Source organism: Falco peregrinus, chromosome 4, assembly GCF_023634155.1.
Source record: "Falco peregrinus isolate bFalPer1 chromosome 4, bFalPer1.pri, whole genome shotgun sequence".
Lineage (NCBI taxonomy): Eukaryota > Metazoa > Chordata > Aves > Falconiformes > Falconidae > Falco > Falco peregrinus.
In genome coordinates, this window is record NC_073724.1 from 71,906,334 (window position 1) to 71,929,337 (window position 23,004).

Here is a 23,004-nt window from a genome sequence, read left to right on the forward strand (position 1 = left end):
TTCTTCCAAATCTATTGATCTGCCCTAATTTTGAAAAGAGACAGAATGTTCAGTTAAGGGTCAAATGGTAAACTTCTGCATTTCTAACTGCAAAGGAAACTCAAAACATGTTATGAGATGGAAACAGTAAACTGAAACAGGGAGGAAACGTGTTTGAAATTTTTAATATTAAAACCTCACACTTCATTTGTGGAGATGAATATTTAAATGTAATTATATGCAAGGCTATTGTAAAAATAAGATGATGAATGGATCATAAATTGACTAATTTTTTAGTTTATTAATTTACATACATTTCAGATTGGTGTAACTACTGTGTTTTGTTACAGAAGAGATATAACTGATTTATCTAATAGTGCCCTGAGTTTTGTACCGGATAAAATAGATTCAGTATACAGGAATATGAAATATTTACTCGAAGAGAGATTATGCTTGACAGATGCTGTGTGTTTATAGCTACTTAATTTCATCTGACTATCAAATTATAAAAATTAGAAAAGATAAACTACACACAGTGATAACTAAGTCCTGAAAAGAATGAGAGAAAGCAAAAAGAAAGACACACACATTTCTTTCCGTTCTTATATTGTAGTCATGCTAGCTGATATTTCAGAATTTCATGTAGTTTTCACTTTCATTGTGAAATAAAATATCAAAAAGTAACACAAATACAAATCCAGAATACAGAAATACAGAATCTTCAGTGTCCTCTGAAGGCAAAGTTGACATAGATTCGTATTTTAAAAACATTGATATGTGATGAAACATATTATGCAAACAGCTTTTACTACTTTTCAAATTAAGTACATTCATGTTATATTTAATTCTAATGATCTTTGTAACTGAAGGCACTTTGACAGATAACTCTAGAACATGCACGCATTGCTGAATTGTTAGGGTGGAAAGAGTCTGGAGCTGCTCTGTGGCTGTCTTCAAGATCTATTGTTTGAATGCTGTTGGACCATGATACAAGTTGAGGGCTTCAGGGTTTGAATTATATGGATTTGTTGCAGCTGGAAGAAAAAAGCAGCAGAATATCACTTTCCATTCACTTCTTTGATTTTCTGTATTTCTATCTGTCATTTTACTGAAGGAAGTAGTGACACTTTTTTTTCAAAAATGGACAAATTAAACATCAGACACTATCAACACTTCATTGGCTTTGTAGGACATTTTGCTAGCTATTCAGTATATGAATTTGCAAACTATTGGTCTTGAAATGCAAATTCTCAGAACATTTGTTAAGTACTACTTTTTTTTTTCATCCATGCTGTATATTAAAATAATTCCTTCAGCTCCACAAGCAAGAGTTAAATTCCTGCCTCAGGTGACTTTCTTAGTTCTAATAGTACCCAGAGAGATGCTTTAGTTCTCAAATGTCTTTTCTAAACCTGAATATTTCAAATCTTTTCAGTTAAATACTCACCGTATAAGATAGAAACTTTTCTTCATAACAAGCTTTGTACAAGCCTTTTATATCTTTCCAAATCTAGCAAGAAGCTGTTTTACAACAGTTGATGATTCAAAATACAGTTATGCCAATACTACCATTCTTACATAGATGTTTAGTTTTATTGTTCAATGACTTGATGGTATTTGTGAAGGAAATGGTTTATTATTTGGTTGAAAAGTAGCACCACAGAGTTACCATTTAAAGATACAAACAATTTCAATTAAGCATCCTAATAGAAATAAATGTCTCTCTATATATAAAAATAACTTTAAATTTGTCTCCATATATGGAGACACAGGAGCAGACGTAACTGAAATATTTCCCAGCTAAACATCTCTGTGAAGTTAATCCAGTTAAAACTTTAAAGAGCTTACAAGATACATAGCTTTTACTTAGCATACTGTAATATCATTTTATGGGGAATTAAATTAAGTGCTCATTTTCTGGAGAGGATGTTGTCCTTATTTCCAGATCTTCAGTGGGTTGAATTGCTTTTAAGAAATGTCTTTCTCCACACTGAGACTAAAAGAAGTTAATTTCTTAAGTGAGGCAAGATGACTCTGGCCATGTCGCTGTACAGGTTTGTAACAAATTGTGAATATATTTCTGCTGAAGATGTTCTGTGAAAGGCACCCAATTAGAAGTGAAGTGGCGCAACGGGTGATTAGCAGCAAAGCTTCACACAGGGTGTCCTGAAGCCTACTGAGTCATGAAAAAGACCCTACTATAATGCACCAGGTGTATGGCTTGGCTTGACAAAACAAAATGTGTAAGTAGCTCACTTAGAATAAACTGTAGAATTTAGATACAGTATGGCCATGTTTGCCCAACAAAGCACTGTGAGAAAGTTCTAGAGACATGCTTCATTTGACCCAAAATACCAGCCATGTATTTCAAGCCCTTAACTGCAACTTCACAACACTGGATAACCAAAATTTAACAAAGTATGGATTTCTACTAAAAAAAATAACAAAACCAAAACAAACCAAAAAAAACCCACCAAAAGCCAATTGGAAAACATTAAAATTCCGTTGGTTTTTTTTTTTTTAAATTTATATATATATATATATCTCCTTAAAGAATGATCTAGAGGTACTTCCTTTAATAAAACTGTGCTCTGAAATGTTCAGCAAAAATAGTAAGCATATATGAGACACTGTAATCATCTCCACAACCAATACAACTTTGTTATCCTGGACTATGAGAAATTCATGGCATAGATCATTCAAAACATCTGAGTGAGACCATATATTAAAAGAATAAGTAGATTGACTGCAAGTGCATTTTATTCTAATATTAACCTCTCTTTGTTTTATGCCTGAAGGTGGATCACACATGCTACAGTATCTTCTCTCTTTTCTTTGCAAGCGGAAGTTGTAACATTGCCAGATCTCCTTACGAGTAGTTTTTTTTCTTAATGCCTCCTTACCCAATTCCATATAATTAATGAGAATTCTCCCTTGAATAAAATTAAATGTCTAGCTTTTACTGCAATGAATAAAAGCTTGAGAGCATGTTTCACTGCATATTAAAAATTAAACAAATTTTTTTCCCAGAGCTACTGTTATCTTTAAGCTGTTTTTTCACTCTGAGGGGTTTACCATCATTTTCAAATATGTCAAATTAGTATTACTTGGATGGAAAGTGCTTTCACATAGATGACAGTTTTTCTGATTGCTGTGAGGATATATTTAACTTTTTAAAGTTATGTATACACACACAGAGACATACAAACATGTAAGAGGGCATATGGTTTGCATGTGCATAAATGTATCTATTTTCTTGAGGGTTAGGGGAATTAATTACAGACTACTTCTTAGCACATTTTAAACATATGGAGAAATTGATATAAATTCACATAACTTCATTTAACTCCACATGGGGCTATACATTAAGAGCAACAGACTCTGGCTGAGGAAAGGCATTTCAGACCTTCATGTTAATAAAAACAGGAAAAAAACTAGTGAGATCCAGATTGAACTCACAGAATACAATGAAAACTGGTCATGCTTCCTACTTTTTCATCCTACATAATAAGATGGACAAGAAGACTCATTGAAATTTATTAGACTTTATTTATTACCAGAAAGAGAGCCTACAAGAACTCTCTGTGGACAGGCATATAAATTCACAACACATCCAATACTGTTAAACTAAAGCAAAAAAATCCAACCAGCCAACCAACCAACCAAACAAACAAAAAAACCCAAACCACCACCACCAACAACAAAAAAACCCCCAAACCCCCAAACCAGCCAACCAAACCCAAAACAACTCTGCTGGCCATTAGCTGTGAGATCCTGGATAATAAAGCCTAGAAGGCATTATGTTTCATGAAGTTTATCACGGCAGCTGATCATGAAGAAATCCAATCCTGCCTCCAGTGAGCTACATGCTATTGGATAAATAACATTTAACCTTTCTGTGAAAAAAAGGATAGCTGCATCTTAAAGCTCATCTGCTGTTATACTTACAGCAAGAGGGAGGCTCCGTAATTTTTAGTATGCATCACAATGTGTTTCAGGGTCCTAGGTCCTTTGTTATTCATATTAAGATTTACAGAGAGCCTTATAGATCCCATGCACTCAAACCCACAACGTTTGTTTGTGTGAGACCAGCAGGAGTGAGCAGGCAGTCCACATCCATTGCATCTGGTAAGACAGGAAAGGACTACCAGGTCCCCTCACAGAGAGCCTTAGGGGCCATCACTAGACACTGTGTACTGGGCTCATTGGAGTGTCTACACAGAGGTAAGACTGAAGGAGCATGCATTCCTGTGCAGTAACAAGTCTTATGGGAGCTGTGGGACAAATCCTTATACACTTGAGCTGTTTTACCACGGCCAAAAGATTCCAGTGGGTTGCTTGCCTTTATCTAGGCTATAGAATCTGCACAATATCTGTATGGGAATAGCAGAGGAAAAGTAGCAGGATATTCTGCAGCTGGCAGATAATCACAAAAGAAAATCTGTCCTATGATTACCCATCATGAAAAAGTTGACTAAAACATATAAAATTATCTGTAACAAAGATTCCTGAGATCTATTGTTACAGAAACATGGACTCACCATGGGCTCTGTCCCACCTAGTGAGATATTCTGATCCTGAGAGTAACCACAGTCAGGTGCTTAAATCAATGGGTAAAAAAACTCTGTATCAATTGAAAATAAAATAAACACTAACTACTTAAAAAGCATGAATACTTCAGACACAAATCTGTAAACTTGCATTGGTTTGCAAGAATACCATTAAAATCACAGCCTTGCACAAGAGTAGTGGTGAATTCTCAGGTAAATAGAAAATAGAGTTTTTAAAACTTGTTTTGTTTAATTTTGCTTTTAAGGTGTGGTTAGAAAATGGTCTTGGTTCAGTCCTTATAGTTAATTACTTGAGTGTTTAAATAACAACATTGGAAACATCTTGTGCTGTATCTAAAACGTATGGAAAGATGCACATCTTTTCACTTTGAAAATAACAGTTATTCTTCTACTCCACTTTTAACTTTTTTTCCTATAATATCATAAAGTCAAAAGAATTCCAACACTCAGCTCTTTCTTTCTTTTGCTCTTTTTCTCCTTTTCTTTAACAGCTCGTTGTGTTTAAATCACCTTATAGTTTTGATGGAAAATAAAAACAGTAATATTCTGTATTCCAAAGGACTGGCATTTGCATAACTGATTTATTGAAACATGATGAAGGAATTGGCATTGTAAAATATTATGAGTGCTAAAAGTACTTTTTTTCATTAATCACTGTAAATGGTTCTGACATTTTTTAAGGGCCAATTTTATGTGGAAATTATCCAAACCCTTTGGGTAAAATGATTTGTTATTTAAAACCTCTTAAAAAACTGTTATTAAAACCCTCTTCAGAGTGGTGATACTACTGCAATTTGTTTCAAGAGAGAATTATATAGCCTTTTGGGGGAGAACAATAACCACATCTAAGGAAAGCATTTATTGAATTTAAACATTTTTAGTTATATTTGTTATCAGTAACTAGCTTTACAGTTGTGCTTTTCCATGTGAAAGTGTGATTTTTATGGTAAAAATGAGAAAAGGATCACCTTTCATTTCAAATATTTGTTTTAACAACTTATTAACAGCTAATGGATTTTAACAAGGCTGAAATGTTCCATGGTTTTGTGAAAGGAAAAGAGACCTTTTACTCACCTCCTTACTATCACAGTGCTTTACTTTGAAAATTTCAGACTCATACATCCAATTTTTTTTCTTAACTTTCAGAAAACAAACCTATAAATTTCAAACCTGCTTATTTATATATATATATATAAATTCTATTGCTCAAAATAACCAGCTCACTTTAATTAAATTTCCTATTGGAATTAATTTTTGTGTTCACTATTAAGTAGAATTGTTCAGTTCTTTCAGAAAGGTAAGGGTAACTACATGTCCTGTCTGCAAAATGTCCTGGTCTGGCCTACCGAAACTGCCTGTTCTTTCAGTTATTTCAGACCAGATGACTTCAGGAATTTGCCCATTGGAAAAATCTAAAATGTGCATTCACTGAGATATTTCCCTCAGAATCTGGTGAGCAGAAGAGGTCTGATCTTGTCTGCTAATGCGGAAGCATCAGCATAGGCAGCTTCCTAGGGCTAACAAGCACAATGTCTGAAAGGATCTGAGAGCATATGGATGACCATTTTACTTCATCATGCTGCTTTCCTTATAGCACTGAGTGGTAAGCATTTTCTTTGTACTGCATTTCTCACTTCTGAGTGGCTTTTCTTCCTCAGGCTTCTGAAGTGAGGGGCTGGAGATAAAGACTATCACTGAGAGCAAGAGAGAAACAAAACGAAACAGAGAAAGAGCTTTTCAGAAACAAAACAGAGAAAGAGCTTTTCAGAATAGGTTTGTGGTCAGTCTTCTTACTGAAGGAGCAGTTATTATTTCCTTGACAATCAGACCTTTGTTTACTTTCTCAAAGTTTTCTGACTGATATTCAGCCTCAGTTTTAGAAGACACCCAAGACCATGCCAGCTTGCTTCTGCAAGGCTCTGTTCTTCACTTCCTTCAGCCCCTGCTGTGATAGAATCCACTGCTTTGTTGCAGACATGTGACTCCAGGCTGTCTCTGTGTAAGTACAGTAAGTGAAAAAGGCAGACAATGTGAAATTATTATTTTGTATTAAAAAATACCTTTGGGAACAATTGATCAAGATCAAGCTTTCATGAAAACTGACAGTTAAGAAAAATGGGGGTTTGTTTGTGAATTGTTGGATGGTTTTCTTCCGTTGTAGCTGTTCTCTTGCACAGTCCAAGATTAATAACATTTCGGATTATTTGGGAATACATTACTGTGCTGGTTTTGGCTAGAATAGAGGCAGCTTACTTCATAGTAGCTAGTGCGGAGCTATGATTTAGATTTTTGCTGAAAACTGTGTTGATAATACAGGGACGTTTCCATTATTGCTAAGCAGTGCTCACACAGAGCCAAGGTCTTTCCTGCTTCTCACCCCACCCCACCACTGAGCAGGCTGGGGATGCACAAGAAACTGGGAGGAGACACAGCTGGGACAGCTGACCTTAACTGACCAAAGGGATATTCCATACCATGTGACGTCCTGCTCAGCAATAAAAAGCTGGAGGAGGAACGTGGAAGCAGGAGGGGGGACACATCCAGAGTGATGGTGTTTGTCTTCCCAAGTAACCATTACGCGTGCTGGAGCCCTGCTGTCTTGGGGATGGCTGAACACCTGCCTGCCCATGGGAAGCGGTGAATAAATTCCTTGCTTTGCTTTGCTTGTGTGGATGGTTTTTCTTTACCTCTTAAACTCTCTTAATCTCAACCCACAAGTTTTGTCACTTTTACCCTCTGATTCTCTCCCCCATCCCACTGGGCTGGTTGAGTGAGTGTCTGTGTGATGCTTAGTTGCAATCTGGGGTAAACCAAGAGAGTTACTTTTTCTGAAAATTGTTGTTTAATACAAGAATAAGCTGATATGTAAAGATTGTACTTCGTTATTTGGCTGAATAGCAAAAATATATGCTTCCCTTATCTATTTATGATTATTATACTTTTGATTAATGTGATCATTCTTCAGCTACATTTAGTAGCTTAGGCAGGATTTAAGAAATCTGATTGTGTCTAAGGACACAATCACACACTTATGAATACTCAGTAACACCGGGTTTACTGTAAAATCTTAAACAAACATGGAGAGTGAGTAGTGTTGATAGCTCCTTCCAAGGTCTGCTGGCTACTGTCTGCAGCTGACATATCAGATATTACTCTCCAGCTGTTTGTCTCAACTGTTTCTGGTAGCTCAGGATGGAGCATGTCACCAAACACAATGGGCTACACCAGAATGTCTCCAGAAACCAGTCTTCCCCAGACTAGTCTAGCAGCACAATTTTAGTGAACACTGTTCACAGACATTTCTTTACTCATGTTCATATAATAAATAGCAAGTGTATCACTCTGTACCAGTACCCACACTGTGGGTTAAACTGTTCAGGAACTTGAATCCAGATAATTCGGTATTTTCTACAATTTATGCATATATCAGTCAACTCGTGTTCCATTATATTATGCATTTTTCTACATGGTTACTATCTTCAATATGATTCCTTCATACGCTTTCCATTACTAATTTCTACTTTGCACTTGAAATACATAGAAAACTTTCAGTCACGGTTCTTTTATGTGTTCAGTTCATGCTTCAGGTTTGTAGAAGACTTTATATAGACATTTAGCGGCCTATATAACGTCCTTTCCAAAACGCCACTTGTCTTTCAGTAAGCATACACTTTCATTAATACTTTGCTGAATCAGAAATCTTATTTCAGTATTGAACTACTATCTGTCATCATATAAAGCTGATCTCATTTCAGTACAATTATAATACTTAGATTTCATGGTATTGTGTTTACATTGGTTAAGTTGCAATGATGGAATATATGAATTGTGAACACCTCTGATTTCTTTTAACCTAAGGAAACTAAGCTTATCTGCTTCTTCTGTTCCTGGCTGGATGCACAGAACACTCTGTCAACCTTGCTTCATCTCAGTATCTTTTGAACTTTCTGGTCAATCTCAATCAGAATTGCTAGAAAGATCAAGACATCATACAGATCAAGATGATATAATAGAGACCATAGACATAAAGATGTGCTTCAAGCTTCTGAAAATAGCCAGCCAAATGAGAAGAAAAACTTACTGCCTTCATACAGTAAGACTTCAGTGAATCATTAAACCTAATTAAACTCTGGAGAAACAAGTTTTTAACTGGATTTGCACCAGGTACCAATGAATCCAACCACATGACAAAAAGCTATGGAAAATCAGATTTTGTTGGTTACTGTGTGCTTGCAAGTTGCTTCTATAGAAATCACCTTTAAGAAATCACCATCACCGAAGGTTGTGATAGGCATTGCTGCAGTAACATAATTAGTTTATTTTCTCAACTTTGCAGTATTACTTTACACAAAATTATCTCTAGAAGCCTCAGCTTTAGTATTCATGTTTTTTGTGTCCTGCATTATGCTTGTATTTGTGACAAACTACATTTATACAAGGACCTGATGCAATAAACAAGAAAGACATTGCATATATAAATGCTAAAGGCGTTTTTAAGTGAGAGCCCAGGATAACTTTGAAAGACCTTTGTAACCCCAGCAGAATATCAGATGAAGGAAATCCCAGATCTAAAACTCTGTGTTGTCTGTGACTTGCTGGAGACAGCTTAGTCAAGAATGATGATGTCTGCCTTCAGTCAAAGCAAGTCTTCCTGGACACATAAGTTAAGGCAGATCCTGGAAGGATTTAGGAATATACAACTTTGGAAAAAATAAGTTGGATCCAGTTGGCAATGAAGTTGACAGTTGCCATCAGTGTGGGACAGAGGAGATGGTTTTCATGTTTGTTATTCACTTATACACATATTACTCTCTAAGTTATTTAAGAAAAGCCATTCAAGTTTGGCATAGGGGAAGTACGACCTGATGTATGATATGCCAGATGTTTCTAAAGACTGAATTCCATGCTTTTCCTGTTTTAAATATACTTTGTTTCATGCAGTTACCTGAAAAGGAGAGGAAATCATGCTATCCTAACAATAGGTATCTGAACACAAAGAAATTCAGAAAGTGATCAGCCTTTTTCATGATGCCTAGATAAAAGTGTCCTGTACTAATGAGGTGTGTTACTATTATTCTGAATCCACACAAGTGGAAAAGCCGCAAAATCGGGAGAGAAAGCTGGTAAGGGTCTTAATCATTAAAAAAAAAGGGGGGGGGGGAGGGGAGAAAAGAAAAAAAGCAAAAATGAAACCATACTTAAAATATATATTCCCCAAAGGGCTAGTGTTTTATGTAGGTTTTATATAAAAGTGCTATTTGTTTAGTGTATTAAATTGTTCCAGAAACCCATCTGGAAAATAAACCTATTTGCAACTAAAAATCAAATATAACTTTAACTTTTTCACCTTCAGGAAAGGTCTTTAAACAAAATATTATTTTCCACATATAACTGTTCTCTTTGTGTTACTATAGGTGTGTCCATTCTTTTACCCTCCTTAGAGTGGAATGTATCTTATAATTTTAAAAACCCTGAGAAAACATCTTATGCAATGTAGTTGCTCAAAAGTACTTGATTCCTAAATCATATTAAAAGCAGATGTTTCCATGCAATTGATTAGGCAAGAGCAATTAGATTGTCCTCAGTGGGGTTCAAGTCACCTATCATGTCAACAGTGTAGTTTACCTCTGAACTATAACATCTTCATGTCAATGTAGAGAAAAAAATATGTCAGGGCATGGATTATCTGACTTATTTTAGCTATTTGATTTAGGAAAGGCATAGTGCCTTAAAAGGTCAACATCAACATCAGAGACAAATTTGGTTAGCTGCCTCAACTATATATTGCAAAAGTTTACATTTGGTTAAACAAACACACTTTCTCACTAAAGGCTTCTTTCACACCTGGTACTGGACAGGTAAGTGGATTGTTCCATCCAACTAAAGGAAAAAGGAAAAGACAAAAGAGGATCACTGCTTATGCCTAACTGTCTCAAGCAATTTTAAGTGCAAGCATAGTGCTTCAACAGTGATTTCAAGGTTATGATCTCTATTCACCTTAAAAAGTAGAAAGGGTATACTCCATCTGTGTATCATGGAGTAGTGTTTCCTATGCTTGGTTTCTAAACTGTGTCTCAGAACGCCTATTGCAGGTGATTTTCTTTCTCATGGAGGTGTTAAAAGGAAGGACACTCTCCAAGCCATGTCCTAGCATGGAGTCATGACATAACTGCAACATGCATCTTAAGCTGTGCTTCTAGATCCAGTTATATGCATGCAGCCTGTTACAATAACAGATACCTTGCAAAGCGAAATATTTTGGTTTGACCTTACTGAAACATTTCATGATTACATGAAATTATATGTCATCAGTTCTGAGACATTTCTGGTATATGTTTCAATTTCTGTGAAGCAGGATTTGTAAGAAAAAAAAGCCCTGAAGAATTGAAATATTTTCTGCATTATTTTTCTTTTGAATGTATACAAGTTTTGTCTTCTGTCATTTTGCAGCACACATTTTTACATAAATTATGTTACTAGGTTTAAGTAAAGACAGAGAAAGAAAAACAGGGAGAGACAAAGAGAAAGAGGTGGATAAATGTATTATTTATAGGTTTGCTTCAAAAATATCTGGCTACTGCACAGTAGCTGGCAAAAAAAAAGTCACTTACCTTTTTGCCAAAATGTGTATGCCATATGGTTGCCAAAGACAAACCATCTGCAGCAGATGTCCTTTGGGTAGGTAATATCTTGTTTCCTGAATGACCAGTTTTACTGTGTGCAGAATAAAGAAGTGTATAGAAAACAAATAATATGCTAAAATAAAGGAAGAGCAGCTTTTCATATTTGAAAACTGAAATTATACACATAGAAACACATTTAGCAGAAACCAAAACAGGACAATTTAAAATAATGTTTTCCTAAAAACCTGTAAGCATTTTGACAGTAATCACCCACTTAAGTTACTATAACTTCTTTACTGGAAAAAGTTCTCAGTACCTTTACAGAGATTATACAGTAGAGAAATATTGGGGCAGATTTTCATAGAATCATAGAATGGCTTGAGTTGGAACAGATCTTTAAAGATCATCTAGTTCCACCCTCCCTGCCATGAGCAGGGACACTTTCCACTAGATCAGGATGCCCAAAGCCCCATCCAACCTGGCTTTGAACAATTCCAGGGATGGGGCATCCACAAGTTCTCTGGGCAACCTGTACCAGAGCCACACCACCCGTAGCTTAAAAAAATTCTTTCTATGTCCTATCTAAAACTAGACTTACCCGCTTTCTGTTTGAAACCATTGCCCCTTGCCCTGTCACTACAGGCCGCAGTAAAAGACTCTTTTATCAACCCTCTTTATGTGTTGAAAGACTGCAATAAGGTCTCTCTGGAGACTTTGATTCATTATTTATGTGTTTTAGTAATTAAGAACAGTTTTAAATAACACCCAAATTGATGGTAAATCCTGCAAATGGATTAGAATGTGCATATTGTAGAGCAATATCTATTTTTATGAATGAATTTGAATTAATTTACATATTACATGGAAAACTTTTAATAAAAAAAATAATTTTAATAACTACTTTTGATCACTTATCTTTTAGATATCATTGCTGTGTTACCACATTGGTTATCTCTTTTACAGTTTTAATCCAAATGTAATTAAATTTTACATCCTTACAAACAGCACTTGTCCATTCTAGATTCACACTGGCTTGCAAGATTAAAGAGTCTGATATAATGACTTCAGACTCAGCACACTTGCTTTCATTTATTACTGAAACATGTAATTGTTCTAGTTCATACAACCATCTTACTTTTTTAAATACACTCTGTAATTTAATTATCTGTATATTTTTATTATTTGCATCTCTGTTCCTCTCTTCCAGCTTTCATAGACAGTCATATTCAGCTTTGAGATGCCTCATGAAGTGATTTTTATTTTTTCTTAATGAAAACTATTGCAGCACAGAATTTAATAAGACATTCTCCATGTCTATGTGTCAATAAATATTTTCTAAGTGGAATCTTTTAGATGAGATTTCCTTAACACATTGCTTTTTGACTGAAGTAGCGCATTTGTTGTTTATCAAATATATAATTCAATACATCACAATAAGTTTAAACCCAGCCAAAGACTTCTTTGAGAGCCTGTGATCAATACAAAATTACAGCACTTGTCATAGGGGTGTGTCTATCACAATTTTGGTATCTGCATCTGAGCTAATTACCCCTAGGTTTCCCCTACAGAAAATGGAGACAAATGCACACTTTATAATTTCTCTGATTTATTTTAGATGTTAACACTGAGACTAGATTTATTGCATCTAAAGGTCTGATCTCCTACTGGGATAAAGGAAGACTGTGGGTAACTATCAACATCATGCGTGGCGGGAATCTGAACCTCACTATGCCTGTCTCCTCAGTTTATAAGATACTAGTGTTAAAAGCTCTTTGAACTTTTGGGAAAGACTTAATAGTTTATGTTTTCCTTCAGGGAACTGGTGATTGTTTCCAGATAGTAAATTTGATTCATCGTCCATTAATTGACACTCCCAGGTTATCCATATTCCTGAACATCTACAATTTACCTGAAAAAACCCCACCATTTATAATCTTTATAGTCAACCAAATAATAGTGACTAATCAAAAAGGTCAAGAAAATATTCACTGAGGGTATCGTATGTTCTTCAATCTATACAATCAGCCCAATATGTCTTATTATTAAAACTTTCTTGAATAATTTCTTAGCTTTGTTAAAAATGTATTCCAGTTATTGGTGAGAAGGAATGAAGATTTATTTTGAAGAACTGGAACAAAAAAGTCCCAGGTAAAGACTCCATGGCTATAATATAATCATAATATTACATGTGACTGGATTCATTATGTATGTTCAGCAAATGTGCAAAAACATGTCCAAAGTGAAAACAAAATTGATTGGATCCATCGTAGTTTTAGAAAAGTGAAGGGGAATAAAAACTCCAAATCATCTCTTCATTATTTCCTGCTAAAGATCTGGAATAGAAGACATTTAAACAGTGCAATAAGTGCCATTTGTGTGCCTTTTTTCTCTAGAATAGTAAAGAATATTTCAAACTATGAAATTTGTATTTAGCCAAGACTATAAAAATCCCTTAATTTAGCTCCCCTTTCTGATTACCCTGAATTACTTTTCTACCCACTTTCTAATCAAGCCATACCCTTAATTATTGGCTTTGAGAGCACTGATGTTATCAATGTTAGCATATGATTATAAATATCTACGCCTTGATAACAGAAATAAGTATGGTGTTGGCAATATCTACTGAGCCATATGAAAAGACATTAAAAGAATAATAAAGGAAGAGAGAAAATCCATCCAAAATGAAAAAGTAATATGTGAAACATCCAAAACCAAAGGAGGGAAATTGTATAATTAAGTGGGACGAAAGAGTTTCCTGCATTCTATCAAGAATTAAATTTGCAAAGTGTGATGAAAGCCATATTGCTAGCTGAGTAACTCACTTATGTTTTCTTCCCTTTCCCTTCCTCCCCCCAAAAATGTCTAAGATTGGAATTTTGTCAGTATTTTCATTTCAAAGTATGAATAAGGTGACATTTTATATGTATTTCTGTTGTTCTTTTTAATTTCCTTTGTGGTTTTTATATTTTTCCCTTTTCCATTTCAATTACTTTCCATTCAATTACTCTTCGTATTTCCCTTTGTGCATGTTCCTTGTTTGTACTCTTGTGTGTTATTAAAAACCCAAATATATAAAGCTCATCCACTTTTAAGTGATTAACTGCATCCGAAAGCAGTGCCTATGCTTTTTCCCTTTCTTGATTCCTACTTACATATCTATACACACTCCCATAAACATGTTCTTTTGTGTATAAGTATTTCCAAATACCTCTTGAAAGCCAGACACCCAAGGCGATGAAATCAATTTGAAAATGATAAGTATGTAAAATATATGGCTAAAAAGGGCACAATATCCACCTTGAAATAAAAGAAAGTAATCTTTCCCATTTTCAACATACTCTCAATTTTTTTCAAGAAATCTCAAATAACTGTACTAAAAGAAGTCAGTTTGGATACTAAAAGCAAAAAAACTAATAATAAAAAAATAAAAATCCCCTTTTGTGTTTGAATCTAGCAGCAAGTATGGTAATTAATTACATAGAATTTATATGATTACAAATACAGACTACAATTATTTAAATATACATTTATAATAATATATTATCAAATATTTTTAAGAACATGATTGTGCATAGGTACAAACCAATGCTGTGGTGTAACTCCTTTTTACATCCTGCCCCTTCTATAAATAAAACTCACAACTTAAAAATGGTATCTTTGAACTTTGTACTTTTATTTTTTTGTACTTATTTGTGAAACATTTGTGGAAAGTTTGTTGTACTCTTTGATGTCAAGTATTTGCATCAGATACTTAGTTGTTTCAATTTTCCTTTACTAGATATTTTGAATCATACTCTTCCTGTGACAGTGACTGATCAACAATGAAAACAATTTTGTTTCCACAGAAATTGAGAAAAAAATTCCCTTTAAACAATATTCACTAGAAATACTGATTACAAAAAACAATATCTTGTTTTCCTCCTTGCTCTACGGACTGTTTACCATGTTGTATCACATGTATCTTCCTCACTTTGTCTCAGCTGTTGCACAAGTCTTTACCAATTTCCAGCCCTCATCTCAACTTGGAAAGTTACAATCATGGGGATTTTTTGCAGTATGCATCATCATAATCTTTAATATATTTCACACAACTGAGTACTTTGGAAACGGCTCAGACTGTATATTTTTATGCATCTAATTGTGATCACCTGTATCACTTCTGGAGATATATATTTTGCTTTTATGACTATGACTTCAAATCATATGAATCGTGGCCAGTTTTCAGGACCTGAAATAAATGGTGAAAACAGGCCACAGTATGATTTGCATTAACATATTATGTGGGCCTAGCAAGTAAACTTTTTCCTCATCGCTCCACTTCTCATAATCTGCTTTCTGTATTTAGAGCAGGTTCTAAAAGGTTGATATCTTTCCTCTGAAATATATCTATTTATTAATTTATTTATTTTAAAAACAAGGAAAACTTCATCCTTAGAAAAACAGAAAGAAAAGGAGAGTATAATATGTATGCACATATATATTAAGATAATGGCAGGGGTTTAAATCAAACACCAAGGTACTTGGATTACAGCTCTTCTGTGTTTCAGACAGACAGGAACAAAATCTTAGATCACATAACTGAAAAGCGCTTCTGAACTAGCACTTTGTGAGAGGAAAGTAACACAAGGTTATGTGTTATTTTTAAATATATTGAGATCTTGGTAAAACCTTGTTTGCGTGATGGAACTCTAATTGAATAAACACTATTACATCTTCAAGGTTGGAAAAAAACCACCCCACAAACAACTGTCAGGGACCATTCCACAAATAACTGAAGATAGTGCTAATACAACTTGCTTGGTAGTTCGTAGCTGGCAGTCATTCTATTGACCATTTCTTCTGAGCTCATAGGTAATGTGCATTGCTGTTCGTTTATGTGTCATGCAAAAATCTACTTGAACTAATCTTCCTTAAACAGCAATAGGGGGCTTGTCTAAATTCATAACATTTGCAATTATTTGGCTGCTCCAAATGTTAAATCTTTCCCAAAATAAGCCATCATTACTTTCACTCAGAGACACCTTAATAAGCATCACTGATAGTTTACTGGAAAACAGTGGTGGAAAATACTTGGCTCTGTCTATATCAGTAAATTAAAATATGCCTGAGTGTTCACAAGCATTGAAGCTGGCTAAACAGAGTGGCCTGTGACTGCTCTGGGACATTCTTTTTGCTATTGGCATAAGGTTACTGCATGAGAACTGCCTATGTTGAATAGTCCCTGGAAAATTCAACCTCCCAGATTGTGCTCAGAAACTGTTTGGGATAATGCTATTAGCCATAAGACAAAACATGTTTGAGAGCCTTATAACAGGGCAGTAGTATATGGAGATGCATTTCAGGGCCCAGGAATGCTCCTGAGTGCTGTGTGCTGTATTATTAAAGGCATGGACTCTGGTGCTTCCCATAACAACCTGTTTAAATGAGTAATATGTTGTGAACACTAACTTCTCCCCAAAACCCCCCACTGTCTTTATTTAAACACTGGCTGCATTTTGTAGGATTTAATTCTCTCTGACAGCTAAAAGTCTTACTGTTTGCATTTTATTTTTTTTTTTTTCTTCAGTATGACTCCCTGTTCTATAACAACTAAATGAAGCTGAAAAGAGGGGAAAAAACCCCCCACCATCAACTCTACATAAGGATTTAATATATGAGCTTTTTTCATTTGTTTTTCAACTCACTTGTTTTCTAGTAAATATCACAACATAATGGTACAGATTCTGTAGCGGTTAGTAAAATAAATTAACAGAATATATAAACCTTCTCTGACTTCATAGATCAAACAATCACAAAAAGAGGCACATTTTTATTATGACTGCAGAGTTTGCTTTCACTAACAGAGTACAGTGGTCCCCACAGATTTCATAGATTAATTTTTGCTTAAAAATGGGAAAACCCTTAACAGTCATTATACATTTAAAGAGAAAAATAACAAAAAATAACAAAGAAAAAAAAGTAGTTTCCACTTGTTCCCAGATTCTGCTCCTCATTTATGCCCAGAAGATTACATTATTCTTATGAAGTCTGATGTGGGCATTTTAGAGCAGGGAAAACAGAACCTATACCTGTTGTATATGATTATTTAAAAATCTTTAAAAAATTTTATATGACTTCTTACAAGCATAAAAATTCTTGAAACAACCTTGATTTTTCACACAACAGTTACAGGATTTTCAGCCATTTCTTTTTAAAGAAAACAGGCAAGCAAGAAAACTATTAACTCATTTTTATTCCCCTTGTTACATGGTTTTCCAAAATACAGGAAAGAAATAGTCTTTGGTATCTCATACATAAGATTTTGTAAGTTTATATGAACTTAGGGGAAGGCTTCCTTTTTTCCTTGTCTTTTTCTCATACTGAAAGAAATCAGTTCCCTATTTCAATATAAATGGATCATTTTATTCTGTGTAACATGACCCCAGAGAAGGAATAAAGAAGACAAGCCTGTCTTGAGGATAATGCAATATACCGTAACTACACATACCTAAATACATTTGATTTGGATAAAACAAAGGCATATAATAGTCCAAGTACAACAAAGTATATTAAACATGGGATTACTCAACACCATCAAACAATGATCCGGCTGAAATTTCTCATGCTAGAAACAGAAACACAGTAAGGTAGTAGAAATGCATAGGTAAAGTGACAAAACAGTAAGTGCTTTAATCCAGTTCACTTTGAGGATCTGTTTTGTTTCTGTGTCTTATTCCTTTGATTGTAGTCTTGAAAAAAAAATATTACAAAAGTGGAAGAAAAACAATATTTAGAATACTGAGAAAATGTATTTTTAACAACTATATTTTGTATGAAGTCAAGAAAAGTTAAAAAAAACACCAAACAAACCAAAAAGGGAACAGCTTCTGGGATAGAAGAAATGAAAGGCAATCAAATCTGAAGCAATACCTTGAAAATATCAAATGAGCAAACAATGTTCCCCCATCACAAAGAAAGCCATTGACTGGGCTGCATTAGAAAAAGCATTTTTGGCAGGTCAGGGGAGGTCATCTACCCCTCTGCTCAGCCATGCTGAGACCACAGCCAGATTTCTTGGTCCATGTCAGTCTTCCCAGTACAGGAGAGACTTGGACATACTGGAGGGAGTTCACTGAAGGGCCATGAAGATGATTAGGGGAGTGGAATATCTGATGTATGAGGTGCTGAAGGAGGGGGACTATTCAGCCTGGAGAAGGCTCAGATTGTAAGTGTGCGTAAATTCCTAATGGGGAGGAATGAAGACAAAGTCAGATACTTATGCCCAGTGACAGCAAGAAGCAGTAGACACAAACTGAAATACAGGAAATTCCATTTAAACATGAGATAATACTTTTTTTTAACTGTGGGGGTGGTCAAAGACTGGAACTGTTTGACTAGAGGTTGTCTTTATCCCTGGGAATCTTCAAAAGCCCTCTGGGCATGGTCCTGGTCAACCAGCTTTAAATTGCCCTGCTTGAGCAGCAAAGTTGGACTAGATGACCTGTAGATGCCCCTTTCAACTTCAACCATTCTGTGATTCTGTGAAAAGCTATGTAATGAAATAGACTAAGGAATTACAGATTTTCCGGAACGGGGAGGGGCGGGGGGGGGGGGGGGGGGGGGGGATGGGGGCCGGGGCGGGGAAGCATGGGGGAAGATTATTACACTGATGAAGAAGTATAACTGAATGGGGAAAGAGCTGTAATGTACTTCATTTGGCTGCTTGGAAAATAGATGTTTCAGTGTGGGAGCTTTCTCACAGTGGATGTAATCCAAAGCTCATGGAAGGAAGGAAGGAAGGAAGGAAGGAAGGAAGGAAGGAAGGAGGGGAGGGAGGGAGGGAGGGAGGGAGGAAGGAAGGAAGGAAGGAAGGAAGGAAGGGAGGGAGGGAGGGAGGGAGGGAGGGAGGGAGGAAGGAAGGAAGGAAGGAAGGAAGGAAGGGAAGTATGTATCAAAGGTTCCTGAATGCTTTACAAGGAACCTCATTTCTAAAGTCTCTCATTAGAAAGGAACAAACTAAAGCAAACAAAATGTTAAAAACCAGGCACTCAGAACAGATACCTTACACACACATGCACACCAATATTCACTATGTAATTTAGATAATTTCAGAAATATTTTTGAACATGTATATTTCAAGTAACTTGAATAATTATTTAGATAAGTTAGTAAAATATTAAACATGCACATTTTATCTAGAATAAAAGTCATATTACTAGCTGCTTCTGCTGAAATGGGCAAAACATTTTCTTGTGAACTTTAAAAGTACTACATTCCATTATCCAAAGTAGCTCCAAGCAGAAGAGTTGCTCACAGATGGTTGAACAAGTACAAGAAAATGTACTTTAATATCTGTGTCAAAACACAGGTAGTTTCCATGTACATTTAAAGCTTTTTAGAGATAAAATTAGTCTCTTTAGGTTTTACTTAAAGTTATTTACATAGTGACATCTCAAGCATCATTCAAAGTTTAACTAAAATGCACTTTGAAGTAAATAAAACCCGAGGTGTTTTAATTTGTAAATTTCACCAGAGCATTTATGTATGCATGTATAATAAAATTAAATGCATTTTAAAGGTGATACAAATGGGTCTTTAGTGCTAATAACTATATTCAGGTTGTTTTCCGACAGCAGTGGACACTGTTATCATCAGAAAGGCAGGAAACAACTTCACATGATCCAGATGCAGACACATCCAAAGAAATAAGAAATCTGAAAACAGGGTACAGACCTTGGTATCGTGACAATAAAGAGCTTTAAGAAATTGTATTTTCATTTAACTGAAATGCAAAACCAGAAATTTTTATTAATTAAAAGTAAATATATAAATATTTGTATATTTTTATATATGTGTATAACAATACATTTTTATATAGGCTATGCCTGTGAAACTAATATTTAGAAATGGCTGTAAATTCCTAAATATCCAATTTTTTTTGGAAGTTAGAACACTTATTTTTCATTCCATTTTGTAAATTGCCCACATAGCTTACTCATATTAAAAAAAGTTGATATTTCACATGGTCTTAAATCTGGGTAATTGATCATCTTCAATATACAGCACTGTCTCTGTAGTTATCCATTTCAATCATTTGTATCATAGTCCTACCTTATTTCTCATACATGGTGGTAGTTTAAAACAAACCCATATGGTGGAAAGTCATCCAAAAATACTAGCATTATACTTAAAATATTTTTAATGATTTTTGATACAGCACATTTTACTGTCACTTTCCATTGTTTACAGAATTTATCAGAACTGTTTCTTTTTTGATTTCTCTGATTCCTGGGAAATTGCCCTGCCCTCCAAATAGAAATTATTATTTTTTAAAATTATTTATAAAAGTCCATTATTTATTCCAGTATTTATTATTCATCTGTGTAGCATAGAAACCGTGATTCCCTGCACTTTGTTATGCACATTGTTTAAGATTTTTCTTCTAACTGTCTCTTTGCCTTCAGTATCATATTGGTCTCCTTTTTGTCATTCCTAAAAATGATTGATTAAATATTTTACTGCTGCTTTTTGCATCTTCAGATGAATTGTTTGAGAACTACTGCTATTGCTGCACTTTTTCTATTAACTTAAATAGTATCTGAAATATTCACAGACTCTGGATATCTTTTCATCTAAAGTCACATACACTTAACTCGTATTTACTGTCACTTAAAGAGTGACTCCTGAATTGTTCTGTTTATGGTTTATTCCCTGAATCTTCACTGTTAACCTCTAAAGCAGACCTGGTCTTGCACAAACATAACCATGGTGTTAATTTTTGCACTCAGACTAGCTCTGTTGCACCCAATAGATAGATGAATGTCTGTACAGTAACACATCTAACTGTTGTGGGAAGGATCAAGATACGATTACATGGTTGGCATAATCAAATGCTTTGTGATAAAAAAGTTGTACTGCAGACTGCTCCAACATGTGTTTTTTATTTTCTAATGAGCACCTCATTTGGATGGCAAATGCATGCTTATGTCATGGAAATTTTTATTTCTATTAGCTAAGCCTCTGAAGTAATTTCAAGGCATGTGTATTTCAACTGCTTTATTTCCTTTTCTTTGAACACTTTTCAGAACATTGGACTTAAACTATATTTAGAATCAGCAAGATTGATTTAGAACAGAAATACTCTTCATGAATAAATTTTAAAATTTCATTACATATCATAGGTAAAACTTCTTTTTATCTGGAAAGAATATTTTTTATGAAAACACTCCTAAAGAAGCAAAGTCACTTTTGAGCATAGTCTCAACACTAGAGTTAGACAGCAACTTCAACACTTACTTTGTATTACTTAAGCCAAAACATTTAAATAATTTATAGAAAATCTAATGAATTTACAGTTCTATAGCACAGGTCTTGGCTATTTTTAGAGTGAAATTATTTTCTCTCACTTGGCACAATGTAGCCTAAAAAGCAGTTCTTGTAACTTTTGCAAGTGAAAAAACCTGTGTAACGAAAGAATCTGCATTCCCTGAGCCCATTCCTTTCATTTTTTTCCTGAAACATGTCCAATATTTCCTTACTAGCATTAAACTTGTGCTTGATATTTACTAACTCCACAGGAGAAGCAAGGTCTGATTCAGGGTCTCCAAAGGTTTATTGCCACAGGATCCGGGAAGCAACTGTAGGAACTGTTTTGGTGACAAATCCTGCTCTTAGGTCCCTCCAAGCTGACTTCTGTAGAGAGACTTGTTGATCTTCCCTCATGTCTCAAACAAATTCTCATGTCTATTCTTACTGAGATAGCTGTAGGACCATGATGCTAGAAGTTTAAGTTATTCAATAAATACATTATCTTTAAAAGATTTAATTGATTACATAATATAATGAGCTACCACACTCAGAACAAAGGAAATTGCTTTACACATGCATATATATTTACAGCATCATAGGACTAATCATACTAGTAGGGTATGCCATCAGAAAAAGAGCTTTTGAAGTTATAAAGTACCATCAATGTAAAAAAGTTAGGATCTTTGTAACTGTTAGAATTTCTAGCAAAGTTAGTAGAAGGTGAAGATGCTGTGAGAGGCCTAAACATCTGTTTTGGAGATCTACACACTGAAGAACACACCAACTATGTACTTGTTTTGTGCATTTACACCCATATTTGACCTTCTGATTAAGATCAGGCAGCATGTTGGGCTATACTTTTTGTTTTGCCATTCATAAATTACGAGGCCTTTTGCACTAAAAATAATCTAGACAATCAAATCAGATATGGTATGTAAGCAGAATGTAATACAATATTAACTGTCACATGTCACAGAAAGTAGTGACCTTATTCACATACCTGATATACCTCAATAAGAAAGGAAATCAAAAGACATCCCTACCTGGCCTTTAGAGTGCCTACAGCTACGGTGAACATCAATAGTTATTAGTCTGAAAACTAAGCGCACACCTACCAGCACTCTTTCAGTGTTTACCACAAAGAATGTTTAGTACCACTGAGTTATGAAGTCAGTAATGAACCTCTCTGAACAACCCAGCTAACTATCAAATACAGATCAGTCGAGACTCGTTTTATTTGGTGTCACATATACCCCAGAATAATTTATGAGATATGTGTTACAGTTTTTATTTTAGTTTCAAAGATCACTCTTTGAAGTCATTTGCACAGGAAGAAACTCATATCCTTTTTCTTTATCACTATTAGTCTTTTTTTAGTTCTCTAATATATCCATGAAATAGAGTACAGTTCATTGTGTTCCTAAGTGAAACTTGTCCTCTGATGTGGTATTTAAACTATTTTTACTTCTCAGATTAAAAAGGAGGAAGATTTTAATTCTGACAATGGCATGAAAGTGGGAGAGGCAGTTACAGTTTCAGGCCTG